The 16,670-nt window shown below is 36.7% G+C and overlaps 1 long non-coding RNA gene across 1 annotated transcript in view; it reads right to left on the bottom strand.

Moving 5' to 3' along the window:
* Window positions 1-1,428: 1,428 nt before the first annotated feature.
* The window catches only part of LOC118016583, a 452,221-nt gene continuing 436,979 nt past the window's right edge, over window positions 1,429-16,670 (bottom strand). Inside the window, exon 10 of the long non-coding RNA XR_004680865.1 lies at window positions 1,429-2,094. This is a non-coding gene — a long non-coding RNA (uncharacterized LOC118016583). The remainder of the gene's footprint in view (window positions 2,095-16,670) is intronic.

A 16,670-nucleotide genomic window follows, 5' to 3' on the forward strand; every position in this document is an offset into this window, starting at 1 on the left:
AACTTTTGTTTTTCTCGTTAATCTGTCCATTAAGGGCTCTTAACCAAGAATTCAGGAGAGTAGAAGGAAAATTACTTTTCCTCCCCTACAAGGCCAAAGGAAGGATAAATTATATTGAGTCCACCTAAAGAAAAAGAAAGTCTTCACCTTTACCCAAATTATATCCTTGTTCACAGGGAAAATTAAAAAAAAAAAAATGGACTAAGAAAAAAGTAGGATGGTACTGGGATGTTAGTCCAACTACAGTTTAAATGGGTACACTTTAACAGGAATTTACCATCCATGGACTCTCCCTGTAGCTTCTTATTTATGTAAGAGCCAATATACTATTATTTTATCATTTTTGCCTATAAGTTTTTTTTTTTCATCATTTACATGTCTTAACTGTTAAATAAATACTGGGATTCATATCCATCAGAACTCAACCTAATCATCTGTCTCATCCACAAAGTTTTTCCAAAACTATTGCCTTCACCATGAAGATCCTCAAGTTTTACCATTTCACAGTTTACTTTTCTAATCAATGTGTCATGAAGAGGATAGATTACCAGCCAATGGTGTGTCATCCCCAATACCATTTGGAGTCACCACATTGACTACTTACTTCTTCAAGTCATTTGCTGCCTTCTCAGGTCATGATTTCCATCACCTTTTTCTGGATTTGGCAGACCTCTTGGGGAGCTCATCACAACTGGTTTTCTGGATTGGGTTGTTGAAGTTTTTTTATTAAAAAGCTACAGAGACTTCCTTTTTCTCCACATCCTCACCAACACTGTTATTCTTGTGCTTTTTATTTTAGCCATTCTGATAGGTGTAAGGTGGAGGTTCCTCAGGAAATTAAAAATAGAATTACCACATGATCCAGTAATATTGTGTATTTAACCAAAGAAAATGAAAACACAAATTTGAAAAGATATATGTATTCCTATGTTTCTTGAAGCATTATTTACAATTGCCAAATCATGGAAGCAACCCAAGTTTTCATCAACAGATGAATGGATAAGGAAGATGTGCTATACATATATATATACACACACACACATACATACACACACACAATGGAATATTACTCAGCCATAAAAAAGAATGAGATCTTGCCATTTGCAATGAATGATGGAGCTAGAGTGTACTGAGCTAAGGAAAATAAGTCAGTCAGAGAAAGACAAATACTATACGGTTTCACTCACATGCGGAATTTAAGAAACAAACGAACAAAGAAAAAAGAGACAGACTTTTTTTTTTTTTTAAGATTTTATTTATTTATTTGACAGAGAGAGACACAGCGAGAGAGGGAACACAAGCAGGGGGAGTGGGAGAGGGAGAAGTAGGCTTCCCACTAAGCAGGGAGCCCGACGCGGAGCTCGATCCCAGGACCCTGAGATCATGACCTGAGCCGAAGGCAGACGCTCAACAACTGAGCTACCCAGGCACCCCCAAACAGACTCTTAAATACAGAGAACAGACAAGTGGTTGCTTGTGGAGGGAGGTAGGATGGGGGATTAGCAAAACAGATAAAAGGAATTAAGAGCACACTTATCTTGGTGAGCATGGAGTAATGTATACGATTGTTGAATCATTACACTGTACACCTGAAACTAATATAACACTGTATATTAATTATACTTCAGTTAAAAAAAAACATACACACAAAAAAGAAAAACCAAGTGGCCATCAGTAGTTTTGACAAAAGAAACTTCAAATACGGTCTTCCATTTTTTTCAATACTTTGGAATACTTCTGGTCAACAGCAAAATTCATTCAGTAGGAGTTATACAAGAGGTTTTTACCCAGAACATTAGCAATTATTTTCCATTTTCTAAAGGCAATTTGATTGTTCTGCAGATCAGTAAGGTTCACTTCAGAAATACAATCTTCAAGTCATCATTTATAATTTTGTTTCTCAAGTCCTTGTGACTAGTGTCTTCCCAACATCCCAGTATTTTTTCTATTGAACATAGCTGGTATTTCCCATCATCATATCAATCTTCCTGAGAAAATAAGTTTACCACTTCGGTCTTGGCTTCCTTTCTGTGATCTTTCCAGAAGTTGCTTTTCCTTCCCAACTGTCACAGTGCTGCTCAGAGACCCGAAGGGCTGCAAATGTATTTAAAAATAATTGTAGATATCCCAGCTACCAGAAAAACCATACCCAAAAAATAAAATGTGCTTGAAGAAAATAACATTTAAAATGTTCTCCTGAAGTGGTAGCACTTATGTTAAAACAGGATTTTTTTTCCCCCTTTCTTAATCTCACTTGAAAATGTTATCCTTTTCAAATTTGATTTATGTGGCTGCTAAATGAAGGAGCTCTCTTAAATAATTGCCAAGAGAACAAAATAGGAATCAAAGTGTCAAATTCCCTTACGTTATTTTGTAGGTAGCCTTAAATACTTCTTTAATGCCTGTGAGAAATCAAATATTGGTAATCTGTCTGTCCATTTCTCTCTTCCCAGATAGCTAATGACATGCATTATACTTCCCTGACTGTGTGTACCTTTCATTTCACGCAAAGCCTTTAATCCTTCTCTTTTTAGATAAAATGCCATAACCATAGTGTAGTAGGTTAAGATTGATTGACAAGTGCATATAATTATGGCTTCAATAGTGGAGTATGTTTTACAGTTAAAAAAAAATGCACAACCTTGAAAATAAAGAAGTTGTGCCCTTTCTCTGGGATAAAAGGATCATATCAAATTGGTTCATTTCTTTGCTGGAATGAAATAAAAGATGTCTTGTAACAAAGAACACCACCCAAAAGGCTGCTGGAGGATGTCTTTCTTGACTATATAACGCTCTGCCAATAAGAAAATCAAAAGAGATAAAAGTAGAATTTTAGGAATTTGTCCCTTTTACTTCATTTCCCATTCACAGTTCATACATAATTGGGAACAAAGAGAGACAATAGCAGAAAAATGTAACATTCAAAAATATAAATTTATAAAATGTATAAAAGGATAAAGTTTGTGAATTAAAACCAGGGGTTATACTAGTTAAACAAGCTTCCCTTATTTTGCTTCTGGCCTTAGATTCTACTAAAACCCACAATAAATTCATGTTCTATTCCTCTAGTTTTGGTATTCTGTTTCAAACAATTAAATACAAAAGTACTTATAGGTTTAGGATTTTGTTTTAAAATGGAAATGAATTCACCATTTGGGAACCTGAGATCTGGGCTATTGGTGGGAAAAGAGAAACGTCACCCACCCAACAGTGGGCATGGTAATTGTGTGTAGATTTGCAGGCAGGTGTGGTATTTGTTTATCTACCTTACTGAAGCATTACTTGAGCACCTACTATAGGCCAAGCATCACAAGACTGCCCTTCACCTCTCTGCACTCAGCAAACAAAACCTCATCATTTCTTCTTTTTGCCGGGCTAAGCACCGGGGTTTCACCGATAATATAATTTTAGATGATTCACCATTTTGAACCCCTGGATGTTGTCTGCCAAGCAAAGAATATATTAGGCCCAGGAGCACTTTTATCTTGGATACCATTCTTTTATCCATAATGTCTCAAAACCCATGAAAATGTAACTTAGCCACGTCCTGCCCTAAGAATTCTTTCAAGAAACAGGGAGCCTTCCATATAATAAGAGAAGGGGATGTGGGGATTGTAACAGAGGGAGAGAATCAGTAAAAATATTCGCAATTTCTAATACTTTAAGGATAATCTTATCAAAATACTTAGCTATCATTTTCAAAATAAAAAAAAAAAAACAGCATTCAGAAGCAACTGGACACTGCTCAGGTTAATTTGAAAGGAGCAAAAGAAGAGCCCAGAACCGCAGACATAATCCCAGACAGTGAGGTCAAGACTTGGTAAAATCTATCAAGAAGATGTAGAGGACAGCTAGAGGTAAGAGGGAGGTCAGGGGAGTGGAGGATTTTGTTCATCCCTCTGGCATGAAATGTTTGCATGGAGAGACAGCCCAGGTAATGGGGAAAAGAGAAAGAATGTATTTAAAGACAAGAGAAAATAAATGTTGAATACGGCTCTAAGAAATGTATGAGCCACAACAGCAACGAAAGAAAAGATGACTTGGTATCCGTGGTTTGTTTTTTTTTTTTTTTTTTTTTTTTTTTGCATTAGCTTTCAGTATGTAATGGTGAAGAATACAATGCCTGCCAGTACAATATGGCACTGCTGCCTTGATTTAGCCAATGAGGGAGCAACCTCACCACCACTGCTTTTGTAAAATTAGTGCAAACCTCAACATAGTGAAAAAGACAAATGATGCCTTGGTATTTTTATTTTAAAAAGCTTTGGTATTTAAGACCCCCTCGAAGGGTCTCTCAGGCATTCCCAGGAGTCTGCAGACCTCACTTTGAGACGTACTGCACATACTTTACTTGATGACCCATAGAATAATCACCTTTTCAGTCTTCATTCAAAGATGGGATTTCTCACTCTCCCTCAATTATGGCCTGACACTAGGGTGAAAATGGCGAAGCAAGGGCCCATGGTGTCTTCCACGTTCTAGCTCACTACTTATCCCACTGAATAACAATTGTATCTGATACCTCCGGGGTTGGAAAGCTAGTTTAAGTGCTTTCTGGACCTGTTACAGATTTAAGGTTTTCATAGATGAGTGCAAGATTCCTCAGAGACCCAGGCCCCGTAGCCAAGGATTATTCATCCAGAGTTCCTTTGATGAACTGGATATGTCTCCATTCTTGCATATCATTTCTTCCTACTGCAATCTGTAAGATTCCAGTTAGTGTCAGCTTATCTCTGGCCAGGATGTTTACCCCAGGAGGCAGTGACATTCCAGTCTGTTCCCTCTCCTAAAAAATCTATCTGTATTTCTGAAAATTTCCTCAATTATTGTATCCCACTGAAAGAGTTCTGAGTTACACAGTATATAATTATTTAGCAAACCAAATGTCCATAATACCAATTACAAACTATGTAAGAACAATATCACTATGCTGAGCAAGAGATATTTTATTTAATCAATATAAGCACTCTCAGAGTAACCATGTTTATATGCAACCTCTGACCTGGCCTACAACATTATCAATTATTTTGACCATCTTTATAATCAATACAACTAATTATGACCAAATTAACCAGAGGGTAATCAAACTTGTTACAGTGGCCAAAGTATTTCATGACTGTGTATGTTCTACTGTATTATAACAAAGCTTATTTACATTTACATGTGTGTGTATACATACATATATATACATGCATATACATATATGTTTTATCATAAGATTATATTTATAACTATACACCTATATATATTTCATGTTTCAGATTTTATGTTTGAAAGCCAAAAGATTTAGCCTATTTTCACAAAGTCTTCTCAAAAAAATTATCTATGTATTCAACTTGTACCAGAATAGCAAATAAATACTTTAGCAAGCTATAGGTAGGCAGTGATTTTACATATTTAAAGTGGATTAACCAACAATGTATATTCAATGAAGTTTAGCAACAATGTAGTATCTTTTATATTTCCAAATTTCAATGAAGAGTTTTAAATAATTAATTTTACTTTAATTTCTATAAATAACACTGTTAATAAATTTAATTTTATGCCTATTTAAGATTTAATTTAAAGTACTGCCCTCTAAACTGTGTAGCCTGACCATACAAATGTTCTTCATGCCAGAAATGATTTGTACTTTAAAATCCTCAGGGAAAAAACAGATAAAAAGAAAAATGGATCAGCACATCCTTAGTAGCTAAACCATTATTTACTTACCAGGTTTAGTATAGGAGAGGGATATTGTCAGAGTGCTCACTGCTGCGATAAAATTAAATCACGTCAGCATTTTTCACACCCAACAAAAGAAATATGTAGTATATAGAGAATTGTACTTCCTTTTAAAGAAAAAAATCACCTTCTCGGCTCAATAGCTACCTTAATCTGGTGATTAAATTCCAAGGATGAGTGATCTTGAGCTGCCATAAAAATACAAAGTGTATCCATATATTGGATTTTATTAATCTCCTGATTTTGACTGCCTTGGTTTCATTCTTGGAACAAACTAGCAAATTCCGTTTATGCTTATATTCTAAAGCATAATTACTATGATTAAAAAGTTGCAGTAACTTATGAGCTGTAAAACTAGTAAATTATATCCAGCCTGTAAGTAGAACTAATTATAAAGCTGTTGCTTGATTAAGGTGTTTATACTAAAGAGTATTAAAGGGATTAGTCCAAAGCTTTACATCCTGCAGCACAGAATTAATATGCAAGATTTAAACACTCAAATTAATTCAGGTACAGCAAACAATTATATGGAATAGGAACACTCGACCCAGCTAATGACCACACTAGTCCACCAAGCTAATTTATAATCATGCACTTATTGACCTCTCTGCATGTTCACAAAAGGACTGTTCTCATGCTAATTCCTGCCTGCAAGCCACCGTCACAGCCCTGTGTCTAGTCATCATAGTGATTAGTGCCCGACAGGAAGCACAGACTCTAGTCCCTACGATCATTGCGAGTTTTGTCGTAATGGAACATCTCCTCTTGCAAGAAGTTACATGTAAATGATAAATTCTATCATCACCACCATCAGGAAGAAGCAGTTAGTAATAACTTACGGCAAACATTTCTAGTGTTTCCACTGAACAGTGTAGTTGTACTCCAAACTTGACCTCTGGGAGTTTGTCAGCTAATTGAAATAGATACATTGAAAGAAGGAAAGACTATGTCACAATAATAGGTAGTCTGGTTTAGGGTTTAAGATTTCTGTATTCAACAAGTAAGCTAGTCAAACCAAAGTGAAGTCCACTGCTAAGCCTTCTTCAGGATTTGTTCTGAGATAAATAAGTGCCATCCAGGTCCCCTCTGGTTCATTCATTCAAATTTTTTGGGAAACAATTATTTAACTCTACCTCGTGAAGTATGAAGGTTTTTTAAAAAGAAGAAATTGATAATACAGCCCTTGCTCCAAGAAATTAAGGAGTACACATTTTAGTAGAAAAAAATATAAACACACTATTAACAGATTAGAAAGAGTATCAGAATAAGAGGCACAAAGAATTACCTGAGCTCATACACAGGCAGTACCTGATCCCACAGATAGTGCTAGTGTCCTATAAAAACACTAGACGGAGAGCCCAAAGACATGGGTTACACATACAGTCTTGCTTGTCTTACTAGCTGCGTGGGTTTCAAAAAGTGCTTTAATGTACCTGTGCCTCATTGATGAAAAACTTTATACGGATGTAACAGAATTGTTGAATTGGGATGAAAGATAGTATCTTGTATGCATGTAAAGGATCATTCCTGCTAACACTAAGTATCCCACCAAAGACATGGCTGGCAAAGGTGATCCACCAAGAGAGAATACAACTTGTCTCATTTCTTTTTTTTTTTTTTAAAGATTTTATTTATTTGAGAGAGAGAGAATGAGAGAGAGCACATGAGAGGGGGGAGGGTCAGAGGGAGAAGCAGACTCCCTGCCGAGCAGGGAGCCCGATGCGGGACTCGATCCAGGGACTCCAGGATCATGACCTGAGCCGAAGGCAGTCACTTAACCAACTGAGCCACCCAGGCGCCCACTTGTCTCATTTCTTAATGTTTTTTCCTTAATATCTATAGATTTATCTATTTGTCTATTCATTCATTTCTTCATTCATTCATGGCTGCTTTGGTAAGAAACTCTTCTGAGTGAGAGTAACTCAGCAAGCAAGAATGAAACATTTATGTTCTCTCAGCATAATTTTTTTTTAATCATTAGGCTTTCTTTATTCTCCAGGAAGGGCAAAAAAGTATAGCAAAACCACAGAGGCTGTTTCTGATGAGTCATAAAAGTTCTGTTTGATGGGCCATATTGAAGTAACAAAATAAAAAATAATTTTTAAAAAGGCACAAAATAAGGATTTTGAGGACGTAGCCCTAAAGGGAGATTGGAGTAGATGTGAAAATGTAATGAGGGGAAGCAATAGAAACTAATTCTGCCTGGCAATGTTCAACAGACTAGAGGCAAAGAACATTTAGAAAAGATTCAGTAGATGTTTGAATTTCCTACCTGGAGAATGATTGCAAGATGTTAAGAAACCCTACATAGCTGATAAGGAAGATACACTTTTGTTGGTAGGAGATAAGGGGATTTTTATTTAACTTTTCAGAGGCTATTAAAACTAAAAATAATTGGGCAGCTGTTCTAATGAATAAAGGTTCTCTGAGAAAACCCTACAAGATGTGGGTTGTGCCAGAGTCACTCAGGAATTGAGCTGTCTGATGAACAACATGGCCCTGTGTATACTGCCTAACTTAATAAGTGATATGGAAACAAGAATTTACTTTTTTTAATATACCAAAAGTTTTCAATGAACAAGAGAGAAGCATAGAATTGTACTGATTATAAAAATGGGGAAGGAGAGTCTGATGATTTTAAAACTATATGCTTCTCAGAGCAGAAATGGAATTTTCTGATTTTCAAGGATCCTAAAACCTAGCATGAAATCTTGGGCATAGTCAACTACTAAATAATTACTTGTTTCTAATAAAACTGATTATGACAATCAGTTGGAGAAGAGAAGACAAAATTTCAGGATATCTTTGAATGAAGGCAGAACCTGATATGAGAAGTGTGCGCTCAGGAGAATCCTGCAGGGGAAAGAGAAAAGCAGAACAGGGCAGGAGAAAAGGTAGTCAAAGTGGTGCTGCAAGAGAAGTCTATTCTTCACTTATTCCAATGGGGAGCTTTGGGGTGTAAATTTTAGCACTGAGGTTGTCCCACCAGAATCAAGGGAATGGGCTCTTACCTCCCACATCATTCAAGCGTTACCCAGGACCTGCTTTTGTGGGAGGAGGCATGACTAAAGACATCTCAAAATGACTCAGTCAAGGGCAAATGTAAAAAAAAAAAAAAAAAAAAGGCTACAGGTGTGACCCAGCAGCAGTCAACACCCAATACAGATGGGGCATAGGCGCACCAGCCTAATCACAGGCTCTATTAGCAACCGCTGCAAAGCTACGTAAGCTATTCATTCTGTATCCCAGCTTGAACGGCATCTTAGAAAAAGAGATGAAATTGCTGGGCCAAGGGAAAGAAAAAAATTTTACCGCAAGTGTATGATTAAAAAAAATAGTTACAAAAAAACAAAGTTTTTCAACCACATTTGCCAACTCTGTGGCAGGCACTAGACTATACAGTTTATATAAGTTGTTTCTTTTAACCCTTATAAAAAAGCAATGAAGGAGATACCATTATCCCCATTTTGCAGATAAAAAATTGAGACTTATAAAAATCACATACTGTTAAGTTGTGGATGTGAGAGTCAAACTCAGGTCTGCCTGATTCCAAAATCCATTCCCTAAACATTAAGCCATTCTAACAGAGTGTTTTTTTATCAACGTTAAATATTATTACACCTATTATTATTACATTATTACATAAAATTCTGGTGAGTTCCCTCAATGAATATGAAATAATTTCCCTCTAAATATATTTATTTTTTGTATTTCAAGAAGATAGAAAAGAAACCCACAAAGGACCCAGAGATTGAGTTTTAATTAATGTAATGCCCACTGAAATTATAAAGTGTTTTCAGGATGTAATACTGTAAAACAATTGTTGTTCCCTAGAAAAGAGAGAATTCTCAAACTAATATATGAATTAGACACTATTAGAAGATTTCCCCGAAATGTGCACTATAGAAAACTGGGATCCTTAAATATTCCTCACAAAGAGTTTTTAAGTGAAATAATCATGCCACTCGAGACACAGCACATGAACCCACTAAATGTTCCAAGGAGTCCTGAATCAACAATTCTGTTTAACTTTATCAGTGCAAGCTTTCCAAGCTGATGCCTACACAAAATTCTGTTTTGAAAAATCATGAAACACTTACTAACATTTCACAGAGTACTAGTAGTTCATAGACTATGTTTGAGGGACCGTCAGTATACTGTGTATGAGTGGATCTAAGAGCATCACAAAGAGGAAACTATAATAAAATGCATAAGGAGACTACCATTAGGAAGTGTTAGCAAAAAGAGCAAAGAGGCTGGACAGTAACCATTTCCATTCTGATGGGGGTGCTAGACAGAGGAAAAGACATTGAAAACATTTGGACAGCCCTTCCCTATGCACACTGACATGCCCATAATTTAGGGAGAATCTGTGCCTTGCACATACTAGGTATATATCAAATGTCTACTTAACAAATAGTCCAAAGGAGAAAATCAGGAGAATTACACAGAGATAGATGAAGTAAACAAATTTAACTATCATCACAAGAAAAAATTAAACCCATAGCACAGGGTCAAAAGTCTTTGGGTAAATCCTAACCCTATCACTCATTGAAATGTGACATTCTTTCCACTGTGCTTCTTTACATGCATGCTAAAAGAACTTGTCCTTATTCTACTCTTAGTGGATGTTTGGCAAATCATCTACATGAAAGTGATTTGAATACAAGTAAATGGTTTTATAAATATTAGGTCCTTATAAAAAGAAATGTTGTAAACTCTTTTTGGGAAAACATCAGAATGCCACTTTGTCTCCTAAAGGCATTTCTTCTTTACACTAATGAGCACAGGTGGGCAATCTTCAATGGACTATGAGATTCAGTTTAGGTAAGTATTATGTGAGCTCAAGTTATACAGTACTTTCAAGATGATATATCACCAACTTATGTATTGCTTTAACTTATTTTTTCCCCCGAGGAATGGATTCTCTGAGCATTTGTGTCTCCGTGAGTTGGTGTGTTTAAGGATAAATGTTCCTGGCTGGCCAGGATCCTGCCTATAAATATCTCTTTGAGTTAGGCATACTTTAGCAAAAGATCAAACCTTTAGGTTAGATAAGCAGGGTCAGTCATATATCAAGAAGATACACATCAGTGTGGAAGTTAATGAACTTGAAGGTGGACGTGCAGGATACAGCATTTGGATGAATATAAAATGAGTGCCGAACTTCAACAACATTCTTGTGAAACTAGTCAAATGTGTACCTGTACTTTAGAAATATAAACAGTGACTCCAGATTATCCAGACAGATGTGAGAAAAGTACATAGATTCCAAAATACTCCCAGAAGTACAGTTTAGTAATTATAAGAAACTTTACCTTTTTTTTTTTTTTCACAGCTAAACTCAAGCAAGGATGCTGTGTACAGAAATACAGATTTCTTTAGATTAGGCACCTTATCTTCTTTTTGTTTGCTTAAACCAGACCCTTGCCCAGCCAAGAAATGGGACTACCACAATGACTGCTATGTGAGGGTATGTATATAGGAGCATGTTGAGGTGTTAGGCAATAGTGTCTTGGACTTGAACTGACTTTCATGATCTTTGACAAAGCGATTTAGGAATCACTGTGAAGGCTTCATATATTTATCATAATTTGGTTATTAAAGGAGTTCAAAGTTTATAATTAGGGACCAAGAGACCAAGATTTATCACGTTACATCCTAAGCAAAGGAATTATTTCAGACCCTGTATGTTTTCTCCCTTTTGTGTGTTTTCTCACTAAGTTTTGGATTATGTTGGCTATTATCTTTTGCTATTATTTTATACTTGTAAAATAGTGTGTTACTAGAATGTCTATTATGTCCATTATACACATGGTTTCTCTTATTACCCTTCTGAAACAATAAGATGGGCAAAAGACTTTTGTTTTATATTAATTGTACTGTCTTTTAAGAGTGTGTTTATACACACAATAAATAGGTTGTACCTAACATAAACCAGAGTCACAGCCAAAATACTCAAAATAAGACATACAGACAGCATTAATAGTTAAATGTGGATAAAATGAAAAAAAAAAATAAAAGTATAGGGAACACTTCTAGGCAAAGAAAATGTCACTTGACAGGATTCCAGAAGAAAAAAAACCAGAAAACTTTTCTGGCCTGTTGGGGACTTTTGCTTCCATACATTTCAAGCAGCCATCAGGCACTGGCTACAACTCCTGTGTTGAGCCCAGAGCACTGATCCTTGGCATTTTTCAGACACACAGAACTTGCTGTTGGATAAAATGTACTTCTGGACCGCTTGTCTTAATAGGCTGTAAGGTAAAATCATAGTTGCACATGACAGATCACGCATGACAAAATGAACATCGCATTTTATTTCAGTCATCTGTTAACATTTTCCCATAAATGACAGGGTTTCCCCCCTCCCCCAATATTTAAACTAAAAAATGAAGCCTTCTTAAGGTAGCTTGGGTTTCAAAGTACTTTATTCAGCCAGTAACTACACGGGACAGATGCGTTTATGAACCTAACTAGAAATGACGTTATTGCGAGAGTTAATGGCCACATATACTCTTCTGGCTGGCTGTCCTTCACAGGGTTGTCTGCTTTACTACTATTCATGAACCAGAAAGGGGGAGTGTGAATGGACAAGACAGAGCAAAAGGTTCTGTGGGTCAGCAGATAATCCCAGAATGATCAGTCTTGTAAATCTCTCTCTTGAACTCATTATTTGTGAAAAGGTCTCCTTTTGGCAATTTCTGTATATAAATACGTAAGGATCTTTTAGGCTATCTCAGTGAAACAAAGATGAACAAATCAGAGTCTCTTGCTCTAAGAATCACAAAACATACTGAGTTGGACCGTCATATATATAATTATCTAAAAACAAAGAAGCGCCATAGAAGAAATACACAAAAACCTAGAGTAGAGAGGAAGGTGAGATTAAATTTCAACAAGAGAAGCTGGGATAGGTTTCATGCAAAAGATGACCTCCAGCTGAGTTTTGAGCAAGGGGAGGATTATAATAAGCAGCAAGAATGGAGAACATACTAGATAAAACCATGTAAGCAAATCTGCACTTGGATATTCTGAGGTAGGAGTATTTTAATGAAATTAGGAGTAACTCTGTGCAGTGTGCGGTGGGAGGCGGAGGAGGGATGGGAAACGGGATGTTTAAGACCAGCAAAACAGTTTAGACTACATCAGGAATAACTTGAATATCTGACAGTTTCAACTTTATTGTGCAGGCCACTGGGAATGTAGCAGGGCTTTGAGCAGGAGAATGTCTTGATTTCAAAAGGAAGACAAAAATATAGGCCAATGCAACTTTTTTTTTAATTAAGAAAACAAAAATACTATGGCCAACACTTAAGAAAGTATGTTGTCTTTCTGCTTACAAGTAGATTACAATTAAAGTTTATATTCTTCCTCATTGAAGTGGAAGCAGTTTCTCTAAAGAATAAGTAAACCTTTCTCAGAGGATATCAATGATGCTTTTTATAGAGTAGTCTTTTTTTTTTTTAAAGATTTTATTTATTTATTTTGACACCGAGAGACAGCGAGAGAGGGAACACAAGCAGGGGGAGTGGGAGAGGGAGAAGCAGGCTTCCTGCTGAGCAGAAAGCCCGACACGGGGGCTCAATCCCAGGACCTGGGATCCTGACCTGAGCCGAAGGCAGACGCTCAACTACTGAGCCACCCAGGCGCCCCAAGAGTAGTCTTTTTTTTTTTAATTTCAAATTCCAGTATAGCTACCGTACAGCGTTATATTAGTTTCAGGTGTACAATACAGTGATTCCGTAATTCTTATAGTCTTTGAAATGAACACCCTTGATTTCTAATCTATTCTTGAGGTGCTACCTAGTGAAAAAAACTACATACACTAGAGTTTCCCGGCAAAAGATTTTTCTATGCTAAAAACTTGTCATTTTCAAAGAAGGCTTAGGTTTCTAGCTCATCAAGTGTACCTTCTATGAACTTATCATTCGTATAAAAATTCATCAGCAGAGGATAGGAGATGGGATTGGGAGGGGAGGGGAAACTGACAGATTTAAAAATGGAGACACTTGGCCAAATGCTTGGCCCAGGAGACCCTATTTTATTAAAATAAAATGATTCCATTGTCACCTCTTCTGCGTGACAAACTGGCAAGAGCCAATGCATGATTTTTTTTCTATGTAAAGAACTGAACAGGCATATCTAGGACACAGAGGTTAGTGGTGGGGGCAGCTGGAGATGGAATTTGGAGACTGCACAGCTAAGGACTTTCAGGTGTGCAGGTCCCCCACTTGAGAGGTCTTTGGAATGGAGCCTCTATGTGCTTAATTTCTTACACTAGAGAGGATACCCTCAAAGTCTGTGTGTACTCATAGCTGTTCTTTTTCCTGAGAGTGGTTAATTTACTTCTTATTTGAGACACAGTTCTTTTTAAATCCTATACTGATTGCTAATAATATTCAAGGAAAGAGAGTTGGGAAGAGTATGCATCTACAGATCAAATACTAACTTGAGTAAGATTCTTTACTGATTCCTACAAAACCTTCTTGAGCCCACCTGTTTGGGGAGTGAGATTACATTTCTGTGGAAGTTTTACCTTTATCATGGGTTTTATCACCATTGTTTTATCTTCCTAGCAATATAGTCAAGTCAAAAGGGAAGGTGCTCTCACTCCCAATTTCCTCTGCTTGGTAAACTGGAGCTGAGATGTTCAGTAACTTCTCAGAAGTCACACCATAATAGAGCCATAGAAAGAACTTAAATCTTTTAACTGTAATCCTGTGTTTTCTCATTATAAGGATGTGTGATTAGCTGCATTTGATTTCTTCAGATATTATCATGTGAATAGTCCTCTCTGTCTGGTCCTTCATCTCCCTCCTTGTCTGCTGGCCTGAGACTAAAATGCAGTCTTTCCATATAGGACAAAAACTAGTGTCATTCCTTTAGTTTCCGACGTGGAGCATTGAGTTATGGTGTCCTACTCGTATATTTATCAGATTTGTAAGATGCAGAATCTGTATGAATGATGGTCTTTCTGGGGAATTATTTCCTTGCAATGATTTTCAACAATGTCAGAGGTTCCCTAGGGGACTAATAAAGATCACTGAATCAATGCGCCTGGACTCTCAGTTATGCATTAGTTACTGCGTTTAGGTGTTTCAACTGGGTCCTCCTGAGGCCACTGAATAGCTCTCAAAGGAAAAAAAATATGCTCCCGATTTGTCCCTTGGGGCCAGTATGAAAGGCTCACCCTTTTAGCAGATGTGGTGGTTTTTCCTCAAATGATTTCATTCTTCTAAAATGTCTATTTTTGTCTATTATTACAATATGTATAGAGGTAGTTAACCTATTCTATAGTAAATGTGGAACAATTCACTACTTCCAGGATTAAGTTGGACAATAATACTTACTTTGGGTTGGACTTGGGCCTGAATCTTGGGAAGATTTACATTTAATTCACACAAATTAACTTTGGCTAGGAAACTGGGATGCATGCTATTTTTAATGACCACTCAAAGATCATCATTTCGTGCAGTTTGGTTGGAAATGCAGCTAATGAATATTAAAAAATAAAAGGTGGGGGGGTGTCTAGCTGCCTCAGTGGGTAGAGCCTGCAATTCTCCATCTCAAGGTTATAAGTTTGAGCCCCATGTTGGGCATGGCACCTACTTTAAAAAATTCTTTTTTAAATACTAAAATAGAAACGGTGGGTTTTTTTCCTAAAATAAACTTAATGGCATACAAGGGCAATAATGGTCACTGTACTTGTTGGAATGTGTGGCTTATGAACTAGGGACAGTACAAAATGAGAGAAACAGCTACTCATATACAATACAGTACAGTAAACTTGGATATTAATAGTCATTCTTGCAATCTATGACCTTAGATTACCAGTTTAAATAAGATGAGGGGCACCTGGGTGGCTCAGTCGTTAAGCGTCTGCCTTCGGCTCAGGTCATGGTCCCAGGGTCCTGGGATCGAGCCCCACATCGGGCTCCCTGCTCAGTGGGAAGCCTGCCTCTCCCTCTCCCACTCCCCCTGCTTGTGTTCCCTCTCTCGCTGTGTCTCTCTCTGTCAAATAAATAAATAAAATCTTAAATAAATAAATAAATAAATAAATAAATAAATAAATAAATTTTAAAAATGAGGAATATAAAAGGAAAACATCTTAATCAAATATTCTCTCTGCATCTGTGCTTTTTCTTTGGGTTTTCTTATCTCTTCAATTTATTCTTCATCTGCACTGGGTATTACGGAAGTCTTATTGATAGAGTGTGAAACAGCTGTTAGATCCTATTTTTTACATGTCTTATAATGGTTTTGATATCTGTGCTTCTAGTTACTGCCTTCAAAAGTAGAAACATACACTGGCACAATGACATTTTAAATGCCCTAACAATGCACCTGCCCTAGCCAGCACAGGCCTTGGGCTGCACTCACTGTCAGGGGCTATTCAGAACTTCCCTGCTAAATAACCTTAGACAAATCCTGACTTGTTGACCCAGGTAAGCTTCTGAGAATGCTTTCCCTGTAGTCAGAAGTTGTATGAAACTTGGAGACACAAGTGCTCTTTCAATATCACTTATTATACAATGAAATTATTTTATTTTTTAACTAATGTGTCTCTCTTCCTACTAGAATGTAAACTCCACAGAAGCATCTTAAAAAGTGCCTGCCACAGTCGTCCTTATGCATATATGCTGGATGACACAACGGATACACGAACAAGTAACAGAACAAATCTTGCCATATTTCTGGACATTCTCAATCATCACAGAAGAATGAATGGAAAAGGGAAACGCAGCTGTTTTAAGTGAGTTACTCATTACTATTGGTCAATTTCCTTTGACAGTATCTTATGTTCTGCTTCAATTTTTATAATTTTTCCTTAACACTGCACCAATTATGTCTTATTTCCACCTGTCCTAGAATGTCTGCCTTATGTTTTTATTGTTTTTTAGTAATGCTATTTTTTTTTTACCTTTAATTGTTCTAAATAAAAA

Source organism: Mirounga leonina, unplaced genomic scaffold (genome assembly GCF_011800145.1).
Source record: "Mirounga leonina isolate KUSES-001 unplaced genomic scaffold, KU_Mleo_1.0 Mir_168, whole genome shotgun sequence".
Classification (NCBI taxonomy): Eukaryota; Metazoa; Chordata; class Mammalia; order Carnivora; family Phocidae; genus Mirounga; species Mirounga leonina.